At 47.9% G+C, this 11,242-nt stretch overlaps 1 protein-coding gene across 1 annotated transcript in view; it reads left to right on the top strand.

The window, feature by feature from the left end:
• Window positions 1-1,292: 1,292 nt before the first annotated feature.
• The window catches only part of Znf366 (zinc finger protein 366), a 59,131-nt gene continuing 49,181 nt past the window's right edge, over window positions 1,293-11,242 (top strand). Inside the window, exon 1 of the mRNA XM_005065613.4 lies at window positions 1,293-2,079. The gene's annotated coding sequence lies outside the window, so the exon portion shown is untranslated. The remainder of the gene's footprint in view (window positions 2,080-11,242) is intronic.

Genomic DNA, 11,242 nt, shown 5'->3' with positions numbered 1-11,242 from the left:
ACAACAGGGTCCAACGTGACAGTCCCCACATTCTAAAGACTTGAAAGGGACATCCTTTGGATTGGGTCTGGACTCCTGGGGCTCAGCCTGGGCTGAGGCTTCAAGAAGAATAACAGCTGGGAAGGGCCACCCTCAGGTGGTGAAGGTTTCTTGGCTGCAGGGACTCCTGTCTGTCCCCACCGCCCCCTCCCCTGTTGCTGTGCTGACTGGTGCCTGCCCTCTCCCTATGGCTCGCACTGGCCTCTCTCCCATGATCACTTCCTATGGTAAGCCTCTGAGCTCCAGAGCCTCCGGATTCCTCCCAGGTGTGCCCACTGGTGCCTCCCCTCTGAGGCCTCTGCTAACATTCTTGCCACCCTCCTTCTCTGGTGTCCCTCTCTTGCCTGCCTGGCTTTCCATCTCCCTTTTCCTCCCCTCCCTGCAGGGGCAGGATGCAGAGGGAGGCCAGCAGAGGGCAAGATCCCGGGAGAGGACTCAGGAGGCAGATGAGTGCTTGCTCCCTGCTGCTTTGTGTGATTTTGGCTGAAGGGTAGAGGAGTTTTGCTGGCTGTTAGGGCTCTCACCCATGGGGACAGGCTCATTCCACCGCAGGAGTTTCTGTGGGAGAGCATCACAAATGCCAAGTATGGGACCCTCCTGGTTCTTATAGGCAGCCAGACTACGCTTCTCACATGACCTTGCTGATCTTGCACACGTCTAGACAGACAGGTAGATAGGCAGGCAGGCAGGCAGAGACAACGAAAGGAAACACGGGATGGACACTCAATGCAGTAGGCGATACTCCCCAGTGAAAGCGTCGTACGGACTCTGAACCCAGGACTCACTGTCTCGAACTCACCTTTCCCATGGCCATCCATCAGGTATACTCCTCACCCTGTTTTTTTCACTATCAAGTAAATCGAGGAAGCAGTTTATAAACGGTATTTCTCGTGCCATCAAAAAGGACCACAACTGCTGGTTCCTGTTTGTGGCAACAATGAACGGAGGGCATGAGACTCACAGAGCTAATTGCAGATTTGACTCCAGCTCCCTCAGTAAGTGAAGGCGTCCCTCAAGGAGCCCAGGTGGGCCCACTGATCTCCAGCTCCGTCTTCTGTAAAGGATGCTCACTCCATTTTTCTCTGCTCCTACTCAGCCTTCCCACCCGCCTTCAAAAACAGAGATCGATTTATCTAAGACCTCAGCTGTTTTGCAGCATTTTCAAGTTAGCGCTTTTCTTCCAGAGTTACAGAGGTGACTGCATCCAAGAAGACAGGACAGTGCGAACAACAGTCAGAGCTAACCATGGCCAGCAACACTGCATGAGTGGCTGCTTTTCCTTGTTCGCCCATCAGAAAGATGGAGCTGGCCCACTGCACACAGCTCAGTGAACAGTGCATAAATCTGCTGTTCAATCGTGAGGAACTTGAAGAACCGAGAGTCTGCCAAGGACCTGTAGCAACGGTGGTTTCTCAAAGCTGCTAGGAAGAGCCAAAAGGCCTGGGTGACCAGCCATCATGCTCTTGGTTAAAGGCTGCAGGTTCCCTTCCGTTAGCACAGCAGCCCAAACGTCCCCCAGGCCGAGAGTCAACATGACATGATTTGTTCCTTTTGGACTGTGTCAGTTCTGCAAGCCAGATACCAGAGGCTGCGACTCAGGAGAGCCTGCGTCTGTTTAGACAGGACAGGGCCACTCAGGAGTTTTCATCTCACTAAAGCTCCCAGGGCACAGAGCATATTTGAGGAATTCTTTTTTGTACAGATTTTCTTCCTCTCCCCCCCCCTAACATTTTTGTTTAAGAGAAAATGAGATGTCTATCTTCTGTTTCCTTATTTTTTTTCAGGAAAGCGAAGGGTTGTTGACTTCCTCCCTCTCCCCTCCCTTCCTTCCTTCTTCCCGAAGGTACTCATCTGAGAAAAAGAGAACGAAGTATTGTTCCTGTTCTCCTTCTTAAGTCATTTGAAACACTGTCCCTGCCAGTTCTTTAAGTCCCCTGCAATCTGTACACAAGAGAAAGAGGGAGAGGGAGAGGGAAAGACAGAGACAGCCAGAGACCAGGTAAAGCGGAGGGGCCGCAGCCACTCAGCCCTCAGGAACTGGTAAGTGACCACACACTCTTTCTACCTTCAATGTCCTTGCGATGGAGGCTGACCCGGCATCTTCCACAGAAGCCACTGGGCTGCTTCCCAAATCAAAAGGTGCCACTGATGGATGGCCCAGAGTGTAGACTCAGGCCTCTCTGCAGAAGAGAGTATGAATGCGTGCCAGGGCTGAGGCTGGCAGAGCTCGAAATAGAATTGTATTGGGGTTGAGGAGGACGGTGTGTTAAATCTGAATTTTTTGGCACGGACATCTTGGTTGGGTTACCGAGGAGCCATTGGGACATGTGGTGTGTCCCACGGATGGGACCACTGTTCCCCAGAGTGCACCCTGGAGCCCTCTCAGGGAGTCTGTGGAGAACTGCTATTTGCTCGGGGGTTTTGTTAAATTGTCTGGCTTGAGGTGCCCTTCTGCTTTTTTCTTTCCATTCTGTACTCCACCTCCCCGAAGAGAACTGTTTGTGTGTGACTCTTGCTCTGTCACTGAGGGAAAGGAGGGAGTGCCGCTCTGCAATAGTGCTGCATGTGGGGGGCTTCTGGGGGAGGTGCCACATGGGGGGTAAATGTAAATGTACTGCCCACTGTCAATGGGGGACTGTCATTGCTACACAGGAGAAGGCAAAGATTCGAGGGCATATGGCTTTAGTTCTGAAAATCGTCGTGTGACTGGAATGGGGGGATTTAGATTGATTGTTTGTGTCAGGGAAAATGAAAAAGCTAAGCCATGGATGCAATTGAAAAATAGTCCCTTGGAGCCTGCTTTCCTAAGTGCCAAATGGAACACCGCGAGGCAGTCGGGTGTACATACACTGTGCCACCAGTGTTCCGACGCCTAACTCGCTTCCATTCCATTTGTCACAGAGGATAATGTTACCAAGAACTTAATATGGCAAGCCAGGAGGGAGCCAGGATCATGTTGTCAAAAACAGGTCATCGAGGTCAGGCCAAGACTGGGGCGCGGCTGCTGGTATTAATAATGAAATCCAGTGAGGTGCTGGCCGGGCAGAAGGCAGTGACCAAGCACGCTTCTTGGGCTTATTCATTTCTATGGTGTTTAAGAGCAATTGGTTGGATTATGTTTTAACCACCATCAAGTAATTAATCTTTATTTAAAACCATGCCATTGTCTTAGTCAAGATGAGAAAATCTGATCGACTAGACAGTTAATGTTGGGTTTGTTTGATTATCAGGCTTATTTTCCTTTGCTTTGAAAAAAAAAAAGAAAAGGTTTCCCTAGAATTCCCATACATCATGCTGCATGAAAGAGGCATGATTAGCAGTTGCCCATGATTATGTAGCGGCGGTGGCAAGCGGTGCCCTGCTCTCCCACACTGGCCCCAGCCACCCCATCCTATGCATTTCAGGGTAGCGGCCGCCAAGTCTGGTCCTCTTGGGCGTTCTGCATTAGTCCTCGGCCATTGTGACCCCAGAAGAAATGCAGGGCTGTGTGGGATCCTGCTAGGCTCCTTTCGGTTTCATTTCTCATGATATTATTAATGTTGTGCCCAATTAAAAGGCTAACATGGGACTTTGCTTACTTAGAACAAGCTTTAGATGTGACGAGATGGGAGACAAATGGCTTCAGGGTCACTTTGTTTAAGACAAAGCAGGCAAAACTGGGGAGACCATGTTTACTGTGTCCTTTCATGGTGGCCTAGACTAAGGAGCCGGGGTAGTGAAGTTATTGCCAGGACAGCTTATTGGATACCATGGGGGCAGGGGAAGGCTCAGGAAAAAATCCTTGAGTTAACCTAGGTCCCTGCTACTCAATTTATCTTTTATTCAGCTCCAAAGAGCGAGTTGGCATTTGTGGAAATTTCCAGAGTGACTCTTTTTAAGGGACATCATAGGCTCCTTTTTTTTTTATATCATTAGGGAAATTCCAGTTTGGAGCGATCTAGAAAGTAACTCATATGAGGCTTCATCAATTAATTTCTGTCGAAAACGGTACCAATAACTAAATTATCGATGTGCCATCTGTAATTTAGGTGTCAGGGATTGGACTTATGGTGTGTGCCAGGCGCTTTTCTTCCACTGGCCTATGCCCCGCCCTCTATTAAACTCAGTTTAGAGTGTGTCGTGGTGTGTCCCACAGGGCTGTGTGTGCATGGGTGACTCAAATGAGACCCAGAGGAGGAGGAAAAGCACAGGCTGTAGTGATACAAATTGAACTTGAATTCCAGATTTGTCACTTACTGATTGTGGGGGTTCAGGTCAGGTCTTTAACCTAAGTCTGTGCCCCTAAATGTAAACCTGAGGATAAGTGGAATTATGAATAAGGAGTAGTTAGTGCAATGCTTGGAAAGTCACGGTGGCAATCACTGGCTGCTGCATTTTGTTTTCAGAGTCAAATATTAGTACTTAGATGGTCTGTGTTTTGACAAATTGAGAGAATAGACTAAAATTCCATCCTTTGGGTACCAATAACTTACAAGAGGAGATTATTCCTTATAGTTTTCAAGTCAGGCACACACCAAGTACACATATCCTGAACCTGAATTCACCTGAAACACAAGGTGGTATTGCTGGGCGTGCTCATGTCCATCTTTTGTTTTTTTCACCGAGACAAGGTTTCCCGTGTAGTCTTGGATGTCCTGAACCTGGCTCTGTAAACAAGGCTAGCCCCACACTCACAAACCTCCTCCTGCCCCTGGTTCCCAAGTGCTGGGATTAAAGGCGTGTGCCACCACCAGTCAGCTGTCCATTTCTCTTGATTACAGAAATGGGGACCTTAGTGGAGTGACAGCTGCATCCCAGCTTTCTCTGCTGGGAGAGGCTTCCTTGGGGACTAGACTTCTCCACTTAGATGCACGTGGGAAGGGAATCGAATGATGCTGCAGACATCTCTACTTCCCGTCACCCACTTCCCTGTGCTCAAGCTTTTCACTGTGGGTAACCTTTTCCCTGGCTGTGGAGGAGAGTAGACACTCATTCTGAAGATGATGGTGGCTGTGTCACGACTTAGACAAGGCAAAACAGTGGCGGGGACACGAAGTGGAGTTCCCCCTCTCTAAGCATTCCAGCAGCAAGCCCCCATGTCCGCAGACTCAGCAGGAGAAGGGTGTCAGCCAGCACTGGGTGTGTATTGGATGGGAGAGGAGGCATGAACCAAGCATTGCTTCTCCCTCACTCTAAACTCCACCACCAGCATGTCTATTAGCTCACCAAGTAAAAATAACACTTTTATTTAGCTCCCAAACTTCCTTCCACGTTCCGAAAACAAAACATGTAACACTGAGAATGACCCAGACTCTACCACCCAGAGCCGAAGCTCTTGAGATTCCATCACTAAAGACTCTGACACAATGGAGACTAGGTACCCCCCCACCCCCCTGCCCACCACTGTGCTAAAGGTGCCTTTCAGTGTGGCGTGGTTATGGAGAAAGAGGCGGATCAGGAGCCAGAACACATATGTTCTAATCCAACCTCAGCCACTCCCCGAACATTGCCTTGACAGAGTTTTTTCACTTGTGTGGGCCTCTGTTTTCTGTTTGGAGATGACAGAACCACAGGAGAGGAACTTGCATATACCATGAAATAGATGCATAAGAAATATTTGCTGAATAAATGAATGTCCAGTGAAATGTGCCATCCTTATATAATGCCAAATGAAGCAATTAATTAGTTAAGGGGGAAAACACAGGTCAAGCTTTGGGCAAAGGAGGCACTAGCTAACCCCATACTGCCGGCTTGGCAAGTTCACACTGGTGTTGACTGGGATTCTATGGGCTTGTTCTGCTGGTGCGTACGGGGCTGCGACACATGTATTACAGGTCATGCTGGCAGGCAACCCACCTACTTGTTCATGGGAGATAAACATTTATCAGAGGGATACACTGGAAGACTATTGGTTGCATTTTATTTTCCGTTTGTTTTCTGGGCAGATGATGGGTTAGCAAATTGTTTTTGGCAAGAGAGCGAGGATAACTATTTGTTTTTTCTTGACTGGAGAGCTGAGAGCCAGGATTCGGCCTTGAGAGAACGATTGCAGCGCTCTCGAGTTCACTGTAGGCAAGGCTGTGCATGCAAATGAAGGGAGCTATGTCTGGTGAGAGCACAGAACGCCTTGGGGTGAGTTCAGGGAGGGAAATGAGAAGCCCCTGCTAGTGCATTTCACTTGGTTAGTGTCTGTGAGGATAGGCAAAAACGGCTTGCACCCATCTTACATTTATTTGGCAAATTTAATGGGGAAAGTATAAATGCTTAGCAGCAAGTTGGGATTGGGAGTGATGTTCATTGCATTTGACAATGGTGTCCAGGGTTTCTACTACTGTAGGTGAGCCTGAAAAAGCTCTTTGTGTCTCCTTAGATTCTGGGATGCACACAAACAGGCTGTTCTGGTCCACTCCCCTGTTTCCTTCTATATATTATGGCCCCATGGTGACCTCATCCTCTGGCTGTGGATACCAAGGGCAGGATGATGTAACCAGATATCGGATTTGGGGCAGAGCCCTTACCAGGTTTGGGGCCCTCAGAGCACCTCGAATGCCTTGGAGCCTCCTGTTCTCGTGGCAGGTGTCTGACTCTCCTGTCTTTGACTCAGAAAGGCAGACAGGCCAGAGAAAGTGGTGTGCTTCCCCAAACTGATGCTCCCCATCTTCAGCTTCCTCACTAAGAGAGGAAGGGCACCTACAGCCGATACACCTTTAAAACTGGCACATGCCTTCTGGCAGGACCACACAAATGTGGCCCAAGGATTCTCAACAGGATGCCTGTTAAGAGGGTGGAGCCTCCAGCCCCACCCAAGACCTGCAGGATGAGACTTGTCTTTCAGCCATTGAACCCCAAATCACAGTTGCACACAGTTCTGCTGTCTGTACTCATCCAAGCTGCACCAATGTGGTCTGCTGGACACAGCGTGATGCAGGCCCCTGACTCTGGCATACAAAATCATCTGTTAAATGTGACTCTGTCTAAGACAACGAGACTGTCTTTTAACAGGGACATTATTACACTAGTTTTTGTTCTGTTCAGTCAGAGCAACATTTGATGTCCCAAAGATCCCCTGCAGGGTACTGTGTTTCTAGTGTGTTTTATGTGCTAAACATCAAATTCAGTCAGTGCAGATCCCTGGTTCTGAAAGATAGCAGGTTTCTGGAGTGGGGGAGCAAAATAAGGCTCTGCTGGTTACCAAGGCAGCAGTTCAGGATGGAGAAACCCAAAGGTCAGGAGTGGTGATGATGACTTGGGGACTCTAAAAGGGAGCCCTGCCTTTTCAGCAATCTGAGAACCAATTAAACAGTACTGCTAGGTTCAATCCCCAGCACAGAAGAAGACATTTAAAATGGGGGAGGGGGAGGGGGAAGAGAAGGGGGCAGATAGAAGAGAGAGGGAAGAAATGAGGGAGGGAGAGGGGGAAGGAGGAAAAAAGAGGTAGGGAGGTAGGGAGGGAGGGAGGGAGGGAGGGAGGGAGGGAGGGAGGGAGGGAGAGAGAGAGAGAGAGAGAGAGAGAGAGAGAGAGAGAGAGAGAGAGAGAGAGAGAGAGAGAGAGAGAGAGAGAGAGAGAGCGCTCTTCCAGCTTCTTCTCTAGAAAGCACCACAAGGAGGATAAGAAATTCCGTTGTCAGCCCGGTGTCTCCGGGATTCTGTGTCCAGCATCAGAGCCACAGGGGAGATGCCAGGACACACACCTCACTCCCCACATCTAGAAAAGTCTGCGGAAAGAATCCTTAGAGTTTCCGTTTTGCTGGGGACTCACTGTTCTCTTTCAGAACAGAAATCAAGAAGGGGCTATTGTTGGAGGGGTGGAGAAAGGAAACAGCGGAAAGAGCTGGAAAGAGCGAGGGAGAGGGCAGGAAGAGCCTGTGCTTGCTACAGCTGGGACCCAAGAGGACCTCTGCCTGGAGGGGCCTGGTGGCTCCTCCTGCTCTGGCCCCCTTTCACGGCACTGTGGGGAGCAGAGGAACTCAGGCTCCAGCTGTCTCCTGGGGCACTGTTGCAGCAGGGCCCGCCACTGTGTTTCTTGTTGGCGGGGTCTCCTAGTTCAGGCACCTCCCCTTAGCCCCCAAAGTTCTGGGGACAGAGCACAGAACTGGATCTAGTAGCGTTAAGATAAAAGTGTATATCTTGATCTGTTTTGAATACTTGGGAGTTCTTGCTTGATTTGAGGGTCCTGAAGAACTGGAACTGGATTTTTCGGGGTGAGAAGCATTGGTAGGGCTTCAATGGAGCTTCATAGGTAGGTTTTGCAAGGCAGGTCTACCGTGGTATCATCTTTTCGGCCCTCTAGCGAACCGGGTGACACATTCACGTAGGCATCTCCTCCCATGTGGCCCATAGTCCTTGTAAGTCACTGGCTGTTTCCCACACAGTCTCTTATGTCTTGTCACCGGGACAAAGAACGTCAGAGGCAGAGAATTCCCATGTCCCGGCCGCAGCTCAGACCCCGGATCTGAGCACGGAGGAGAAGACCCTGACCAACACTGCATTATTTGGAAGAAGGCAAACCCATTCCCTGTGTCTCCAAAACCCTTCCCTGCCGCGGGGCAGTATGGCACTGGCTGTCCTAAGAGAGGAGTGCCAGCCTCACATCTTTAGTGCACTCCTTTGGGGAAGACTTCATGTGGGGCTAATCCCATTTCACTTCCTGGATGCACTAAATAAATGTACCCATCCTTCTTGGCAGTCTTGGGAGGGAGAACTGGTTTACTCAATGAAATGCTGCCACTTTTAGAGTTGCCACAGAGTCCCACATATGCCTGTGTGAACACACAGCCTATTCGTAACCACTGGCCTTCACGGAAGACTAAGAGCCCAAAGATTAGCCATAAATCATTTATTTAACTCGAGAACATCGTATCTGAGAAAGCAGACGGGTTCTTAGTGCTCTTTAAGCCCAAGCCTTACCATCTTCGTGTGTTTTCCTTGGAGGTGTCCTCTAGGATTTGAATCTCACTAGCACAAGGCACCAAGGAGAACCAGGGAGAAGGTGGAGCCCAGGGCTCCTATAAACAATTCATAACATCTACCTACTGTGTGCAGTTGAGGAGAGAGTATGAGTGATGAGAGTCAGGTCCACATTTGGGGAAAATAAGCTGACTACATGCTGCATTTCTTAAATTAAAATAAATTTTAAATAGACCGGGGATATCAAATATTAAACATGAAAACATGCTATGACTATAAAATTACACTAGCATGATGTCTTTAAAAATGGAAGAATGAGGGGTGGGCAGGTGGTTTGGGGGTTAAGGGTTTCTGCTGCTCTTGCAGAGGACCCCAGCTAGAGACTAGCTATGTCAGACTGCTCCTAACTGCTTGTAATTCTGGCTCCAGGGAATCTGTTCTCCATGGCCACTGCACTCATGTGCATACCGCAACCCCCACCTCTGTCATGCACATACTTTAAACATTTTCTAAGGATGGTATGGTGGCACACACTTTTAATCCTAGCTCTTGGGAGGCAGAGGCAGAGGCAGAGAAATCTCTGTGAGTTCAGGGCCAGCCTGGTTTACATATGGAGGTTCAGACCAACCAGGGCCACAGAGCGAGACCCTGTATCAAAACATATCTTTTACCCTTGAATGAAAACATAAAGTATTAGAAAAAAATGAGAGATTTATGTTTTTGAATTCAAGATTGGGTGGGTATTTCTAGTTTAACCCAGAAGAGGCCTTAGCTTGTATTATACATTTTACAGAAAAGCCTTCTTCAGGTCAACACTCAATAAACAACACACAGGCAGAGTGAGCAGCATTTGCAGAGTGTGTCACATAATGCTTAATGGAGACAGAAACACCAGGACAGGGCACAGAACACACTTCACATAGAGTGAAATGTAGCTGACTCGTAAGCATAAAAAATGAGCAGTGCTCATCCCACTTCATAACAGGAAAACACAAGCTAAAGCCCAGATGTCAGTTTCACCCACTTGACAGACCCAGATAAACTCAAGGAGCACACTGCATGTGACCCAGATAAACACAAGGAGCACACTCTGTGTGGGTTCTGGTGCGACTGTGACTTAAAATTATCAGATTTCTAAAATAAAAAAATTGTAACCTTGGTTACACAAAGATACCACACACACACACACACACACACACACACCAGCAAAAGGAAAAATGGATAAACAGGATTTATGAAAACTAAAAGCATTTGTTCTTCAAGGAAAAGATGCCACTAGGAAAATGAAATGCCACAAACTAGGAGAAAATATTTTCAAAACATTTATCTGGTGAAGGCTTTATTTCTAGAATATATAAAGAACTGTTTGAATTTCATCATGATACACTAGCCCAACTAAAAATGGGGGAAATTTTCTGAATGTATAAGTAAAGAGGAAATACAAAAAACGAAAGGCACTTGCTACATTGCGAGAGTGCAGACTTGGATTGTGCAGGGATGCCTGTGTGTGCCCAGTTAAATGTTCCAGGCCGAGGGGATGGAAAGCCCTGACAAGGACACACATCCGGGATTCTCGCTGTACACTGATGCTGTGGATGTCACGGGGTGCTGATACTGGGGAAAACAGAATAGATACATACTCACCATATAATTCAACTTCACTCCTAAAATAATATGTTTACATGAAAACTTGGAAGTAGAATTGTTTGTAATAATTCCAAACTGAAAATAATCCACAGGGCATCAGCTGGTTAGTGGGCAGAACTGGCATGTCTGTGCAGTGGAATGCTCAGGCGTGGGAAGGGGCTTCTGAGGTGTGCAATACTGTGGATGAATCTTAGATCCTCCTCGGAATCAAGGAGCCAGGCACAGCATTATTGAAGGAGACTGACACACAAGGAATACTGACAGTTTTTGTTCCTGTGAAATTTCTAGAAGCACCAAATGGTAGAGACAGAAATTAGATTTGCATCTGGAGCTGGGGTGGGGGTATAGAAGGGACTGTTAGTACAAAGGAATGTTTGAGATTGATGAAACTATTCTAAGGTTGGGATTTAGTGATGGCTGGACTTTCTAAAATGCATCACATTGGATATCTAAGAACACTTAATTGTATACTATGTAAGTTATGCCTCAGTAAAGTTGATTAAATAACAAGGGGGAGGATTATGCAAATCTATATGTTCTCCTAGGAATAATGTCCAACCTGTGTAGTTCTGGGGAAAGGTTTCTGTGTGTAACCCTGGCCACCCTGGAACTCATCCTATAGACTAGGCTGGCCTCAAACTCAGAGATCCACCTGCCTCTACCTCCCGAA

Source organism: Mesocricetus auratus, unplaced genomic scaffold (genome assembly GCF_017639785.1).
Source record: "Mesocricetus auratus isolate SY011 unplaced genomic scaffold, BCM_Maur_2.0 Super-Scaffold_100020, whole genome shotgun sequence".
Classification (NCBI taxonomy): domain Eukaryota; kingdom Metazoa; phylum Chordata; class Mammalia; order Rodentia; family Cricetidae; genus Mesocricetus; species Mesocricetus auratus.
Note: the sequence above shows the minus strand (reverse complement) of the source record. Positions and strands in the feature narration are given on the sequence as shown.